This window comes from Trichomycterus rosablanca, chromosome 3 (assembly GCF_030014385.1).
Source record: "Trichomycterus rosablanca isolate fTriRos1 chromosome 3, fTriRos1.hap1, whole genome shotgun sequence".
NCBI classification, from domain to species: domain Eukaryota; kingdom Metazoa; phylum Chordata; class Actinopteri; order Siluriformes; family Trichomycteridae; genus Trichomycterus; species Trichomycterus rosablanca.
Window position 1 is genome coordinate 54,209,548 of NC_085990.1, and position 16,654 is coordinate 54,226,201.

General features: G+C 43.4%; 1 non-coding gene across 1 annotated transcript; it reads left to right on the plus strand.

The window, feature by feature from the left end:
• The first annotated feature begins 371 nt into the window (after positions 1-371).
• Positions 372-443, plus strand: trnae-cuc (transfer RNA glutamic acid (anticodon CUC)). Its single transcript has one exon. It is a non-coding gene; the product is annotated as a tRNA-Glu (tRNA).
• Positions 444-16,654: the final 16,211 nt, after the last annotated feature.

Genomic DNA, 16,654 nt, shown 5'->3' on the forward strand with positions numbered 1-16,654 from the left:
TAAAGCTACAAAACTGATCATCTTATTTTCAGGTACATTTTAACTGATCTTAATTTTATTGTGAGAGAGGGCCTTCAGGACAGTGGTGACGGTGGTATGTAGTTTATATACTGAACTTTTAATTAGAAGTTTGAGGGTTAAAGTTCCATCATTAGTGAGCGGCTACTGTTGGACTCCTGAGCAAAACCCTTAAACTTGTGTTGTGTAACTTGTGGTTTATTTGTACGTACGCCACTTTTACCGAATTCATTCATGTAGCATGACAACTATGAATCATAATAATGAAAATCCTGGTTTCTGATTGGTTCTCAGGTGTGGATTAATTCTCTATAGCTGGACAGTTGTAGGTAGATCTGGTGAGAATTTAAAGTTCCCTGGTGGTCTAGTGGCTAGGATTCGGCGCTCTCACCGCCGTGGCCCGGGTTCGATTCCCAGTCAGGGAACTTCAGCTATTTACACATTTCCCCCCTGTGGGATAATAAAAGGCTATCTTATCTTAAAAGTTGTAAATCTGCTCGTTACTGAAACCATCTAGGAGTGAAATGATTCTTAGCAGCTTTAATAACAGTGATATTAGATCCACGTTCACCTTCCACTGTCTCACCACTGAATTTTAATCAGAAGAAATGATTGCTGATGGATTTGAACCTTGGATTGATTTTCATTCAGAACAGAAAAGCAGTGAATCAGGAATCAACACCGTACCTAAACTTAGTGATGTTTATTACAGATTCTAAATCAGCGTTTTATTTTTAACTTCTTTTATGTACAGTATTAAACTAACCCTGATGTTATAACTGAACTTTTCATGTTTTTATACTATTATTATTTATTTAACTGTATGAAACCCCAGATTTTATGCTGAGCAGGATTAGATTTTAAGGATTGAGCAGATTTTGTTGGTGTAACGGTTTGTGGGCTAGACGGACAGGAGGGGCGGACACAAACGCGGAGATGTGTGACAGAAACTATATTTAATAACAATAAAGACAAGACAGGGTAAACTGACAGAACAGGACTAATGGACAGGCGAAACAAAGACTAAACCGGCTAAACAGACTAAACAGGCTAACGGACAGGCTAAACAGGCTAACGGGGCTAAACAGGCTAACGGACAGGCTAAACAGGCTAACGGGGCTAAACAGGCTAACGGACAGGCTAAACAGGCTAACGGGGCTAAACAGGCTAACGGGGCAAACAAACAGGCTAACGGGGCTAAACAGGCTAACGGGGCAAACAAACAGGCTAAACAGACTAAACAGGTTAAACAGACGAAACAGGCGAAACCGACGAAACAGGTCAAACAGGTCAAACAGAGCAAACAGAGCAAACAGAGCAAACAGAGCAAACAGAGCAAACAGAGCGAGAACGGACAGAGTACCAGGAGCCGAGATCCCAGACGCAAACAGAGTTACCATGCAATAGTCTCCAACCAGCCTTTCCCTGAGCCTCTCCTAAATAGTAGCAGCTGGGGCTAATTAGCCCCAGCTAACCAATCAGGAGAGGGAGGCTGGCTGGAGACTGGGGAGAGAAGGGCGTGGCACACTGGAGCACAGGATCACCCTGAGGCTCCAAGCGTGACAGTAGGCCCCTCCCCGAAGGCACGACTCCTGGCGTGCCCAAATACAAAACAAAAAGGAGGTCCTGGACCTTGAGGGGCAAATTCGAAGTCATTCAAAAAATTCTGAGGCAGGCATGACAAAAGTTCAGAAGCGCCGTCGGTGGGTGCTGATAAAGAACCAGGATCACCCTCTGGGGGTGCTGACTTGACAGGAGCGCCTTTGGAGACAGGAGTGCCATCAGGGGGCACCGACTCGGGAACAAGAGCGCCATCGGAGGGCGCCAATTTGGGAACAGAAGCACCATCAAAGGACACCAACTCTGGAACAGGAGCGCCATCAGGGGGCGCCAACTCAGGAACAGGAGTGCCGTCGGAGGACACCAACTCAGGAACAGAAGTGCCGTCGGAGGACACCAACTCAGGAACAGAAGTGCCGTCGCCGTCGGAGGACACCAACTCAGGAACAGAAGTGCCGTCGGAGGACACCAACTCAGGAACAGAAGTGCCGTCGGAGGACACCAACTCAGGAACAGAAGCGCCATCGGGATGCGCCAACTCGGGAACAGGAGCGCCATCGGGATGCGCCAACTCGGGAACAGGAGCGCCATCGGGATGCGCCAACTCGGGAACCGGAGCGCCATCGGGATGCGCCAACTCGGGAACCGGAGCGCCATCGGGATGCGCCAACTCGGGAACCGGAGCGCCATCGGGATGCGCCAACTCGGGAACCGGAGCGCCATCGGGATGCGCCAACTCGGGAACAGGAGCGCCATCGGGATGCGCCAACTCGGGAACAGGAGCGTCGCCGAGGGACGCCAATTCGGGAACAGAAATCAACTGCGGTGAGCCTGGCGAAGAGGCTTCGGGAGTCAGCTGCGGTGAGCCTGGCGAAGAGGCTTCGGGAGTCAGCTGCGGTGAGCCTGGCGAAGAGGCTTCGGGAGTCAGCTGCGGTGAGCCTGGCGAAGAGGCTTCGGGAGTCAGCTGCGATGAGCCTGGCGAAGAGGCTTCGGGAGTCAGCTGCGTTGACCCTTGAGAAGAGGCGTCCGGAGTCAGCTGCGTGGACCCTTGAGAAGAGGCGTCCAGAGTCAGCTGCGAGGACCCTTGAGAGGCGTCCGAAGTCACTTGAGAAAACACTGGAGAAACGTCATTCAGCGGCGAGGACCCTGGAGAGGCATCCGAAATCAGCTGCGAAAACACTGGAGAAACGTCATACAGCTGCGAGGACCCTGGAGAGGCGTCCGAAGTCAGCTGCGAAAACACTGGAGAAACGTCATTCAGCTGCGAGGACCCTGGAGAGGCGTCCGAAGTCAGCTGCGAAAACACTGGAGAAACGTCATTCAGCTGCGAGGACCCTGGAGAGGCGTCCGAAGTCAGCTGCGAAAACACTAGAGAAACGTCACTCAGCTGTGAGGACCCTGGAGAGGCGTCCGGGGTTAGCTGCGAAAACACTAGAGAAACATCACTCAGCTGTGAGGACCCTGGAGAGGCGTCCGAAGTCACTTGGGAAAACACTGGAGAAATGTCATTCAGCTGTGAGGACCCTGGAGAGGCGTCCGAAATCCGCTGCGAAAACACTGGAGAAACATCACTCAGCTGTGAGGACCCTGGAGAGGCGTCCGAAGTCAGCTGCGAAAATCCTTGAGAAACTCCTTGAAACGGCTGTGAGGACCCTGGAGAGGCGTCCGGAGTCAACTGCGAGGACCCTGGCGAGGAGGCGTCCGGAGTCAGCTGCGTGGACCCTTGAGAGGAGGCGTCCGGAGTCAGCTGCGTGGACCCTTGAGAGGAGGCGTCCGGAGTCAGCTGCGTGGACCCTTGAGAAACTGGACTCAGCTGCGAAAACACTGGAGAGGCGTCCGAAATCAGCTGCTTGGACCCCGGATATGCGTCAGAAGTCAGCTGTTTGGACCCTGGAGAAACTGGACTCAGCTGCGAAAACACTGGAGAGGCGTCCGAAATCAGCTGCTTGGACCCTGGATATGCGTCAGAAGTCAGCTGTTTGGACCCTGGAGAAACTGGACTCAGCTGCGAAAACACTGGAGAGGCATCCGAAATCAGCTGCTTGGACCCTGGATATGCGTCAGAAGTCAGCTGTTTGGACCCTGGAGAAACTGGACTCAGCTGCGAAAACACTGGAGAGGCATCCGAAATCAGCTGCTTGGACCCTGGATATGCGTCAAAAGTCAGCTGTTTGGACCCTGGAGAAACTAGACTCAGCTGCGAAAACACTGGAGAGGCGTCCGAAATCAGCTGCTTGGACCCTGGATATGCGTCAAAAGTCAGCTGTTTGGACCCTGGAGAAACTGGACTCAGCTGCGAAAACACTGGAGAGGCGTCCGAAATCAGCTGCTTGGACCCTGGATATGCGTCAGAAGTCAGCTGTTTGGACCCTGGAGAAACTAGACTCAGCTGCGAAAACACTGGAGCCGGCGAACACACAGAAGGACCCCCGGAGCCCTTGGGGTTGAAACAGGAAACAGGACCTAAATAATATTGACTGGCTCCTAACGTGGACTTGGGACAGTCACGAGCTTTATAAGCAGGCACTGGCTCCTGGACCACATCCGCAGTGGGCACTGGGGAAAATTTAACCTCCTCAGTGGGCACTGGATGCCAGGTATAAGCTGCAGTGGGCACTTTGCTACATGAACATTTGGTTCTCATGAGGCCCTCGAAATCCTTCACCGAGTTCAGCTCAACTCCCCTGTCAGACCAAAGCTGCTTAGCCCACTCACGAGCAGCACCCCTCAGCCGAGACATCATAAATCGAACCTTGTCGATTTCAGTTGGCTGGGGGTCCAGAAGGTTCTGCAGGTAGAGCTGGCTCTGTAGAAGGAAGCCTTCAACCCTATGGTTGCTTCCATCATAAGGAGCCGGCCTACTAAGCGGGAAGACTTGAGGAAACCTCATAGAGCCAAAGTCTGGGAAAGTATAAACCAGTAACATCTCGCTGTGTCCTAACGGGGGAGACTATTCTGTAACGGTTTGTGGGCTAGACGGACAGGAGGGGCGGACACAAACGCGGAGATGTGTGACAGAAACTATATTTAATAACAATAAAGACAAGACAGGGTAAACTGACAGAACAGGACTGAACAGGACTAACGGACAGGCGAAACAAAGACTAAACCGGCTAAACAGACTAAACAGGCTAACGGACAGGCTAAACAGGCTAACGGGGCTAAACAGGCTAACGGACAGGCTAAACAGGCTAACGGGGCTAAACAGGCTAACGGACAGGCTAAACAGGCTAACGGGGCTAAACAGGCTAACGGGGCAAACAAACAGGCTAACGGGGCTAAACAGGCTAACGGGGCAAACAAACAGGCTAAACAGACTAAACAGGTTAAACAGACGAAACAGGCGAAACCGACGAAACAGGTCAAACAGGTCAAACAGGTCAAACAGAGCAAACAGAGCAAACAGAGCAAACAGAGCAAACAGAGCAAACAGAGCAAACAGAGCAAACAGAGCGAGAACGGACAGAGTACCAGGAGCCGAGATCCCAGACGCAAACAGAGTTACCATGCAATAGTCTCCAACCAGCCTTTCCCTGAGCCTCTCCTAAATAGTAGCAGCTGGGGCTAATTAGCCCCAGCTAACCAATCAGGAGAGGGAGGCTGGCTGGAGACTGGGGAGAGAAGGGCGTGGCACACTGGAGCACAGGATCACCCTGAGGCTCCAAGCGTGACAGTTGGCAGCACAAATAACATTTTTAAAACATTTTCACAAAAATCCAGGTCCTAAATCCTCGAGTTACAGCAGCTAAAAATCTTCCTTCATATTATAATAAAGAAACCTTGAGATGATTAAGAATAAACACTTTACACCCTCTTCTCATTTATCATATAATTTTTCTCACTTATTTTGTATCTGTTAAACTAACCCTTATTTTATAACCGAGTTATTTAAGGTCATGAGTTGGTAAAGAGAAAGCCAACTGAAGAGACTGTGAGGTCCGTGTACTTTTGGTCATTCGTTTTTCACTTCAAATCCCAAAGTTGAAAAACAAAAAAACAAACAAACATCAAATAACAAACAAACAGAAACTGAAACACAAAATTAAAATTTTTGATCGGATGAACTGGAAATAAACGTGCATGCGCTGTTGTGTAAATTTGCTTCATATATAGATATAAACAGTTTAAATCCAGCACAAGTGTTGAGAAGACGGAGTAAACAGTAATAATAACGTGACGCCGCGTCCCCTGTTCTGACTTTTGTGTCTGCTGTACTTTTTCCTGCCCTTGTAATTCACACAGGAATCAATTATCCTAAATAAAAGAACTGAATGTTGTTTATAACGTCTCACCAGAACTAATCGTACACGTCACTGTGTCACTATTACAACATTTAATGCTTTTTAATCAGCGTTCTGCTTAATGCACTTTTAAGAAACAGCTTTAACTAAAAATGAACTAAATAACTTTTTGAAATATATGTGATTGTTGTTGCTTCTCATTTACTGCAGAATCAGTTTGTGCTATTTCATTAATGTTTGGATGTTTATTGGTCGAAAACAAGAAATTCTATAATACAAGATAAATAAATAAATGACGTCCAGGACGTCAGGCGATCATCCAGAATAAACTAACACGACCACGGCGGTGTACAATGTCTAGTATGGAAATCAATTCCCCATATTGTTTGTGTTTTGCAGATAAAACAAAAATATACACGTCAAATATACAAACACAAACGTCAGAACAACAAGAGACGCGTCTTTACGTTATTATTACTGGTTCAGCACTTGTGCTTAATTTACACTATATATATATATATATATATATATATATATATATATATATATATATATGTACACGCTTGTGTGTTTATTTCCAGTTGAACTGGTAGAAAATGTTGATTTCTAAAAATTCAAATTCTGCTTGTTTATTTGATTTTTGATCTTAAAATGAAAAATGAATAACCCCCCGTTTTCTTGTTTTTCAACTTTGGTATTTGAAGTGAAAAACGAATGACCAAAAGTACATGGACCCAGTGAGCGTCGCATTCCCAGTCTGCCCAGTTAACTCCTGATCCAAAATCTGCTCTTCATCAGCATTATGTCACAATGTACTCACAAACAGTAGTTAGAATCAGGTGCAGGTTTATTAAGGGCAAACACAAAGTCAACGTCCACAAACAGTCCAAGGCCATACACAGGAAATCCAAATTATACACAATAATACACTCTGGTTTAATTATAGGAGATGGCTGAACCTCCTTTCGTTCAACCTCCCACAGTCGAGACAAAGCATCCGCTTTCCCGTTCTTTGAACCTGGGCGATAAGAAAGTAAAATCAAATCTTGAACAGTAAAATCAAATCTTGTAAAGAAAAGAGCCCATCTAGCTTGTCTGGTATTTAGTCTCCTAGCTGTCTTCAGATACTCAAGATTCTTATGATCGGTTAAAACCAGGAATGGATGCTTTGCCCCCTCTAACCAATGACGCCATTCTTCAAAAGCAAGTTTCATAGCCAGAAGCTCTCGATTTCCCACATCATAATTTTGTTCAGCCCTACTCAATTTTCTCGAGAAGAAGGCACATGGATAAAGTTTAGAAGGAGAACCAGATCGCTGAGACAATATGGCTCCAACTCCAGAATCAGAAGCATCCACTTCCACTACGAAAGGATATTCTGGGTTAGGATGCTTTAAAATGGGAGCGACCACAAACCGATTCTTCATAGAATGGAAAGCCTGTTCGGCTTTCTCAGTCCATTCAAATTTTTTCTTCTTCCCCTTTAACAAGGAAGTGAGTGGGTTTGCTTCCATGCTAAAACCACGAATAAATCGCCTATAAAAATTGGCAAACCCCAAAAATCTTTGCAGCTCCTTTATGGTATTCAGTCGGGGCCATTGCACTACTGCATTCACCTTTCCCTCATCCATGCGTACTCCTTCTCGGTCAACAACATAACCTAAAAATGAGACAGAGGAAAAATGAAATTCACATTTTTCCGCCTTGACGAATAATTTGTTTTCTAACAGGCGAGCTAAAACCCTCTTAACATGATCCATGTGTTCATACATAGTTCTAGAGTAAACCAAAATGTCATCTATGTACACGATGACCCACCGGTCAATTATGTCCCGCAGTACCTCATTAATGAATGCCTGGAACACAGAGGGCGCTATAGCAAGCCCATACGCCATTACTGTATACTCATAGTGCCCCCTGGTGGTTATAAATGCAGTTTTCCATTCATCGCCCTCACAAATTCGAATGAGATTGTAGGCGCGCCTCAAGTCCAACTTGGTGAAAACCTTTGCTCCACGAAGTTGTTCCAATGCTGCAGGGACTAAAGGCAGGGGATACTTGTACTTAACAGAAATTTCATTTAATCCTCTATAGTCAATGCAAGGACGTAGCCCACCATCTTTCTTTTCCACAAAAAAGAAGCTGGCTGCGGCGGGAGAGGTGGATGGGCGAATGTAGTTTTAGAGTTTTAGAGCCTCCTCCACATAGTTTTCTAATGCCTCAGTTTCTGTCCGGGATAGTGGATAGATCCTATTTCTAGGAGGTGTGCTGCCCGGCAACAGTTCTATAGCACAATCCCAAGGTCTATGTGGAGGTACCTCACTAGCACCCTTTTTAGAAAAAACCTCCCCCAGGTGCTTATAACAATCTGGAACCCTAGGACTCTCCCATCCACGGCCTTTAGTATCATCGGAGAGGCGGTGCTGGTAAGAGGGATCTGCAGCTTTTCAGCAATGGCTCGGTTTATTTAGTTCCCTGCGGCTCCCGAGTCGATGAGCGCTGAAACAAAGGCAGACTCTGAACCCCAAAGTAACTGAACTTTTATGTTCATACACTTCACATTAATATCTGGTTGAAGCATGAAACCTACCTCCAACACCTTAGCTGCACCTGGGCGATTTGGACAGGAGGTATGCAAATGACCAGTTCTTCCACAATATAGACACCGTCGTTCTCTGAACCTTTTCTGTCTTTCCTCCTCAGAGATGTGAGCGCTTCCCAATTCCATGAGTTCCGATTCCTGGTCCAAGCTCTCTGTTGACTCGACGGATTCAGTCACCCTTCTGACCCGCCTACTGTCGTATAACAGATTGTCCAAAGTAATGGTGTGGCGAATATAATTATCCAGGTTCATGGACACACCTCTAATGGCCATTTCCGCCTGCAGTTCAGGTTTAAGACCCTTCTTAAACATGGTCAATAATGCTGGCTCGTTCCAACCACTCCCTGCAGCGATTGTTCTGAACTCCAATGCATACTCTGATGCCTTTCCTCTTTCCTGCTTGAGTTCACAGAGCCTAGTTCCGATATCATGTCCCGCTTGAAGATGATCAAATACTTCCTTAAATACGGAATAAAACAAAGCTTTCGATTTTAGCACATCGCTACATTGTGTCCATAATGCAGTAGCCCACTCCTTAGCTTTCCCGGTGAGCAATGACATGACAAAGTGAATCCTGTCTGCTTCACCACGAAATTGTTCAGGATGATGTTCAATATAAATGCTACACTGCATTAAAAAAACACTTGCACAAATCCATTGACCCATCATACCTTTCAGGAAGGGCAATATGGACTGGAGAACTCCCCACTGGGGTAGGTACGGTACTCACTAGACCCGGTGCGATGGTCGGTTGTTCAGGTTCATTGTGTTCTGGGAGTGGAGGAGCAGTACCTCTTGCAGGAGCCGTGCAATTTCCTCCATTCTTTGCTCTTGATGAGCCAAGCGTTCATCAAAACCTGCTGATTCCATAGTAATGGCAAAGTCTTCTGTCACAATGTACTCACAAACAGTAGTTAGAATCAGGTGCAGGTTTATTAAGGGCAAACACAAAGTCAAAGTTCACAAACAGTCCAAGGTCATACACAGAAAATCCAAATTATCAATCAAACAAATCCAAAGGGCTCAAGAGAATACTCACAGTCAGGAAACAGACATAATCAAGGTCATACACAATAATCAGATACACTAGAAACTACTCAGAAATGCAGGTACTACCAAACAAGACTTCACAACTAGTGTTTGAACATGTGGGGTATTTATACCCTCACAAAATGGCCACCAAACAGGAAGTGGCTGCACTTAGAACTCTGGAGACAGTGTGAGGAGGAGCAGCCACAGCCGGTGTAACACATTACTGTGAAGTCCTGAAGTCTGTTACTGTTTGATTTTTATGCTCCTGTGACGACTGAATGTTAAAATAAAAGTGCTTTTAAAATCACAGTTACTAAATGAGCTCCTCACTGCATCATGTCTCCTAGATGTACACTTAAATATCTTAAAGCTGACACTTATAGCTACACTTTCTGTCCCTTAACGAAGCTTTAGTACATGTAGAAAGGTGACTTCTCAATGAACCTGCTGTTTTACATGAACAAACACAATTAGAATGTAAACAAGACCAACATGTACCTTGTGAATCCGTGACTCACTCTTTGCTGTTTCAACAGAACATCTGCTGACTGGCTCGTAAACGAACACATTTTGCATTGCATGGCGTGAAAAAAAAAAAACAACCAGCTAAATGAGCTGAGCTAGTTAACCTCACAGGGTAAAAGAGCTAATCTAAAAGCTAAAAGTTTAGCACAACTCCTCCATAAAGCTGCTACAGTTATTTAATATTGCGGTTTGCTCTTCAGCACAACACCATTTTGTGTATTTATTATTAAATGTTAAGCACAACAGTGATAGCTCAGTGGTTAAGGTACTGGACTAGTAAACAGAAGGTTGCCGGTTCAAGCCCCACCACCACCAAGTTGCCTCGGTTGGGTCCCTGAGCAAGGCCCTTAACCCTCAATTGCTCATCGTGTAAGTCGCTTTGGATAAAAGCGTCTGCTAAATGCTGAAAATGTAAATGTAAACAATACATTGAGTTAGGTAAACTTTTAACTTTTTAAATTAATTCCCCAGCTTACAATTTCAAGTAGCGATAACTAATTCTTAAGTTGGATTTTTTTTACAGTGTAGCTACTGATCGTTTACTGATCTGTGTCATTAAATAACCTTTTCCTCAGGGGTGATATGTGTGTTGGATAAGTTTATTCTGTAAATATATGATATGTAATTACGTTTTACAAATAAACCTTTCATAAGTAATAAATCAGTTTTTAGATTATTTTTTTTCTGTAGAAGGTTCATTAGTGAATGCAGTTCAGTGTGGATCAGAAGCTGTTGCTGTCAGTGTTTCTCCAGATGACAGATGTAAATGATTCACACAGACCAGGATCAGATTTCACCTTCAGAAGAAACTGATATTTAGAATAAAGTGGATTTTGTTAGTACAGCTCCTTTATAATGAACCTTTTATCAACTCAGCTTTACAGAAATCCAGCTCCAAAACCTCTAATGAAGATTCTGATCAGTATAAAACCTGATCCTGCTGAGTGTGAAATCTGATCCTGGTCAGTGTGAATCATTTACATGAACTTTGGGTTTAATATAAGTCTGGTGTTCTATATCAAACACTTACACAGAAACTGAACAGAATCCTTCTGTAGGACACAGAGACGTGATGAAGCTACAAAACTGATCATCTTATTTTCAGGTAAATTTTAAATGATTTTAATTTTATTGTGAGTTTTTTCAGTGACCCTTTGGGCCTTCAGGACAGTGGTGATGGTGGTATGTAGTTTACAGTGTATCACAAAAGTGAGTACACCCCTCACATTTCTGCAGATATTTAAGTATATCTTTTCATGGGACAACACTGACAAAATGACACTTTGACACAATGAAAAGTAGTCTGTGTGCAGCTTATATAACAGTGTAAATTTATTCTTCCCTCAAAATAACTCAATATACAGCCATTAATGTCTAAACCACCGGCAACAAAAGTGAGTACACCCCTTAGTGAAAGTTCCTGAAGTGTCAATATTTTGTGTGGCCACCATTATTTCCCAGAACTGCCTTAACTCTCCTGGGCATGGAGTTTACCAGAGCTTCACAGGTTGCCACTGGAATGCTTTTCCACTCCTCCATGATGACATCACGGAGCTGGCGGATATTCGAGACTTTGCGCTCTTCCACCTTCCGCTTGAGGATGCCCCAAAGATGTTCTATTAGGTTTAGGTCTGGAGACATGCTTGGCCAGTCCATCACCTTTACCCTCAGCCTCTTCAATAAAGCAGTGGTCGTCTTAGAGGTGTGTTTGGGGTCATTATCATGCTGGAACACTGCCCTGCGACCCAGTTTCCGGAGGGAGGGGATCATGCTCTGATTCAGTATTTCACAGTACATATTGGAGTTCATGTGTCCCTCAATGAAATGTAACTCCCCAACACCTGCTGCACTCATGCAGCCCCAGACCATGGCATTCCCACCACCATGCTTGACTGTAGGCATGACACACTTATCTTTGTACTCCTCACCTGATTGCCGCCACACATGCTTGAGACCATCTGAACCAAACAAATTAATCTTGGTCTCATCAGACCATAGGACATGGTTCCAGTAATCCATGTCCTTTGTTGACATGTCTTCAGCAAACTGTTTGCAGGCTTTCTTGTGTAGAGACTTCAGAAGAGGCTTCCTTCTGGGGTGACAGCCATGCAGACCAATTTGATGTAGTGTGCGGCGTATGGTCTGAGCACTGACAGGCTGACCCCCCACCTTTTCAATCTCTGCAGCAATGCTGACAGCACTCCTGCGCCTATCTTTCAAAGACAGCAGTTGGATGTGACGCTGAGCACGTGCACTCAGCTTCTTTGGACGACCAACGCGAGGTCTGTTCTGAGTGGACCCTGCTCTTTTAAAACGCTGGATGATCTTGGCCACTGTGCTGCAGCTCAGTTTCAGGGTGGTGGCAATCTTCTTGTAGCCTTGGCCATCTTCATGTAGCGCAACAATTCGTCTTTTAAGATCCTCAGAGAGTTCTTTGCCATGAGGTGCCATGTTGGAACTTTCAGTGACCAGTATGAGAGAGTGTGAGAGCTGTACTACTAAATTGAACACACCTGCTCCCTATGCACACCTGAGACCTAGTAACACTAACGAGTCACATGACATTTTGGAGGGAAAATGACAAGCAGTGCTCAATTTGGACATTTAGGGGTGTAGTCTCTTAGGGGTGTACTCACTTTTGTTGCCGGTGGTTTAGACATTAATGGCTGTATATTGAGTTATTTTGAGGGAAGAATAAATTTACACTGTTATATAAGCTGCACATAGACTACTTTTCATTGTGTCAAAGTGTCATTTTGTCAGTGTTGTCCCATGAAAAGATATACTTAAATATCTGCAGAAGTGTGTAGATATAGTAGATAGTAGATATAGTATAGAATAGTATTTACACTATTTACGTGTTACATGCGTTTCTATGATTGCAGCACATATTATCTGTATATGTTTGGATAAGAGACGCTGCTATGGAGGATCATACAAACGGGAATAAATTCCTCAGTTCCTTCTGCTGCAGCACCATGTTGGTTCCAGACTGTTAAAAAAGTATCAGAAATAGATATATGGGCTATTCTTTAATTAGGGGCACTTTTACATCCCCAGGTTATAAATTCATGTTAGAAATACTTTGTTACAAAACACATAGTGTTGGTATAAAAATGAGCATTTATTTTATCACCAAAAAAAAAACTGGGCACCAAAATCTTTATAATTGCTATTTTTTAAATGTGTTAAACATCAGTATGTTCCTACTTTGTCCCCAACCCAGACTTTAAAACTTTTTTGCTCTTGTGAAATGATAAAAAGTGCATAATTCATTTAAAAATCACAATGTGTGTTTTTATAGTAACTTGAATAGACATACAGTGTTAGATTTGTTCATATCTATACAACTTTGTCATGTTTTAAGCAAAATCTTACTGTCCCCAATATTACTGTCATTACTGCGACAGTCTATGATTTCTGTAGGGATTTATTTGAAAGTAAAACTTGTTGATGTTATAATCATGAAAACAAGCACTGACAGGAGAGATGAGTGACATTTTGATCTCTGGAACTGTGAGAAATGTTAGCGTGTATTCATCCTGATCGTAGAGTACGTTTATTTAACGTCATTACTATTTATGTTGTTACAGCAGATGTTCACATTATTTATATGTATGGCAAGTACATTTTATACTAGCTGTTGAATAGCATTAGCAAATTCATGACCTAGCATTATTTTACAGAAAAAGTAAAAGTTGCCATTACCGCAACACGTCATTAGCAACACATAACTTGTTGTGATGGTAAAGACAGCTTTCACTATCTTTAACTGTTTATTAATTAAAGCTAAATAAGCATAATAGTTTAATATTACAGTGTAATACATTATTACTTCTTTAAACAAATTTTCTATGTTTTAGTCAGTATGGCCCATAAGACATCAGAAGAGGTGTAGAGAATACAGAAGCACTTTTCTATTAATTATGGAATCCACAAAGGGACAAAATGCACTAAATACATGAACACACATTTAAACTGCATCTGAAATCACATACTGAAACAGTACGTACTGAATTGGAGGCTCTGAGCACTGCTCGGTCTGTAAAGCAGTTAGCTCTTTCAGTATGCACGTGTGCAGTATGCACGCAACCTCAGACACAGTGATTGTCAGCACACGACACCACAGAACAGTCTGTTACACTCACTGCATTGCTGTATGATTGGTGGGACCGCCTCATATTGCATATTGTGCCTGGTATTTTATAGGCTACGCGAATGAAAAATGTTAAAACGCTAAACACAAACATTTTTAATTGCATATTTCATGAGCAGCGGCTCATTTCATGGTCTGTGATGTGATTTTTTACAGCCGTGAATTAGGTACGGTCGGAGTTACAATGCACATTTTTTCAATGATGTCATTACCGCCACAATACTTCATTTATAGCAAGTAGCAGTTTTAAAACTGTTTTATCTTCAATTTTGTGCTGTTATATGAAAAACTTAATGAAATAATAAATCAACTATCCAAAGAAAAATTATTTCACATATTAAAACAAAAGTGTAAATTAATGAAAAAATGATGGTAGAAACATGAAAAAATAGAATCCTGAAAAGTTCTATGTTTTATGGCCAACAATGTTTACTACATAAATGAGTTACAATAATCTAAAATAAATATAAAATATTTAAATTTTCCATAAGCTCAATTTTAGCCATCATTAAATCTTTACTCTGAAGCTTGTAAACATTATTTTGACATAATCAAAACAAAAATGTAACACATTTTATTTTTCAAAAGTTAAGATGGTCAAAAGAGCCCTCAATTAAAGAATCACCCATTAGATGGATGGATGGATGGATGGATGGATGGATGGATGGATGGATGCTTTATTGATCCCAAAGGAAATTAAAGCCCCAGTAGCATAATACAACAAATAATTAACAGTACAAAACAAAAGCAAACAGAAAGAAAAAAAAAAAAAGAACCGAGTCTTTCTTGTTATTTACATAAAATGAATAACTGGTATCTGTAATGATGCATGAGGTATATTGCGAGAGTAAAAATTAAATAGTAATTTAATTATTAAATAGTAAAGTGACGTGACAATATTGCACAATTAGGCCAATATAGCCATATATATACAGTACATGCACATATATACCCATATACATACATATTCACACATGCAAATACATACACATATATACTCAAGTACACATATGCAAATACATACACACATACAGTGTATCACAAAAGTGAGTACACCCCTCACATTTCTGCAGATATTTAAGTATATCTTTTCATGGGACAACACTGACAAAATGACACTTTGACACAATGAAAAGTAGTCTGTGTGCAGCTTATATAACAGTGTAAATTTATTCTTCCCTCAAAATAACTCAATATACAGCCATTAATGTCTAAACCACCGGCAACAAAAGTGAGTACACCCCTTAGTGAAAGTTCCTGAAGTGTCAATATTTTGTGTGGCCACCATTATTTCCCAGAACTGCCTTAACTCTCCTGGGCATGGAGTTTACCAGAGCTTCACAGGTTGCCACTGGAATGCTTTTCCACTCCTCCATGACGACATCACGGAGCTGGCGGATATTCGAGACTTTGCGCTCCTCCACCTTCCGCTTGAGGATGCCCCAAAGATGTTCTATTGGGTTTAGGTCTGGAGACATGCTTGGCCAGTCCATCACCTTTACCCTCAGCCTCTTCAATAAAGCAGTGGTTGTCTTAGAGGTGTGTTTGGGGTCATTATCATGCTGGAACACTGCCCTGCGACCCAGTTTCCGGAGGGAGGGGATCATGCTCTGCTTCAGTATTTCACAGTACATATTGGAGTTCATGTGTCCCTCAATGAAATGTAACTCCCCAACACCTGCTGCACTCATGCAGCCCCAGACCATGGCATTCCCACCACCATGCTTGACTGTAGGCATGACACACTTATCTTTGTACTCCTCACCTGATTGCCGCCACACATGCTTGAGACCATCTGAACCAAACAAATTAATCTTGGTCTCATCAGACCATAGGACATGGTTCCAGTAATCCATGTCCTTTGTTGACATGTCTTCAGCAAACTGTTTGCGGGCTTTCTTGTGTAGAGACTTCAGGAGAGGCTTCCTTCTGGGGTGACAGCCATGCAGACCAATTTGATGTAGTGTGCGGCGTATGGTCTGAGCACTGACAGGCTGACCCCCCACCTTTTCAATCTCTGCAGCAATGCTGACAGCACTCCTGCGCCTATCTTTCAAAGACAGCAGTTGGATGTGATGCTGAGCACGTGCACTCAGCTTCTTTGGACGACCAACGCGAGGTCTGTTCTGAGTGGACCTTGCTCTTTTAAAACGCTGGATGATCTTGGCCACTGTGCTGCAGCTCAGTTTCAGGGTGTTGGCAATCTTCTTGTAGCCTTGGCCATCTTCATGTAGCGCAACAATTCGTCTTTTAAGATCCTCAGAGAGTTCTTTGCCATGAGGTGCCATGTTGGAACTTTCAGTGACCAGTATGAGAGAGTGTGAGAGCTGTACTACTAAATTGAACACACCTGCTCCCTATGCACACCTGAGACCTAGTAACACTAACAAATCACATGACATTTTGGAGGGAAAATGACAGGCAGTGCTCAATTTGGACATTTAGGGGTGTAGTCTCTTAGGGGTGTACTCACTTTTGTTGCCGGTGGTTTAGACATTAATGGCTGTATATTGAGTTATT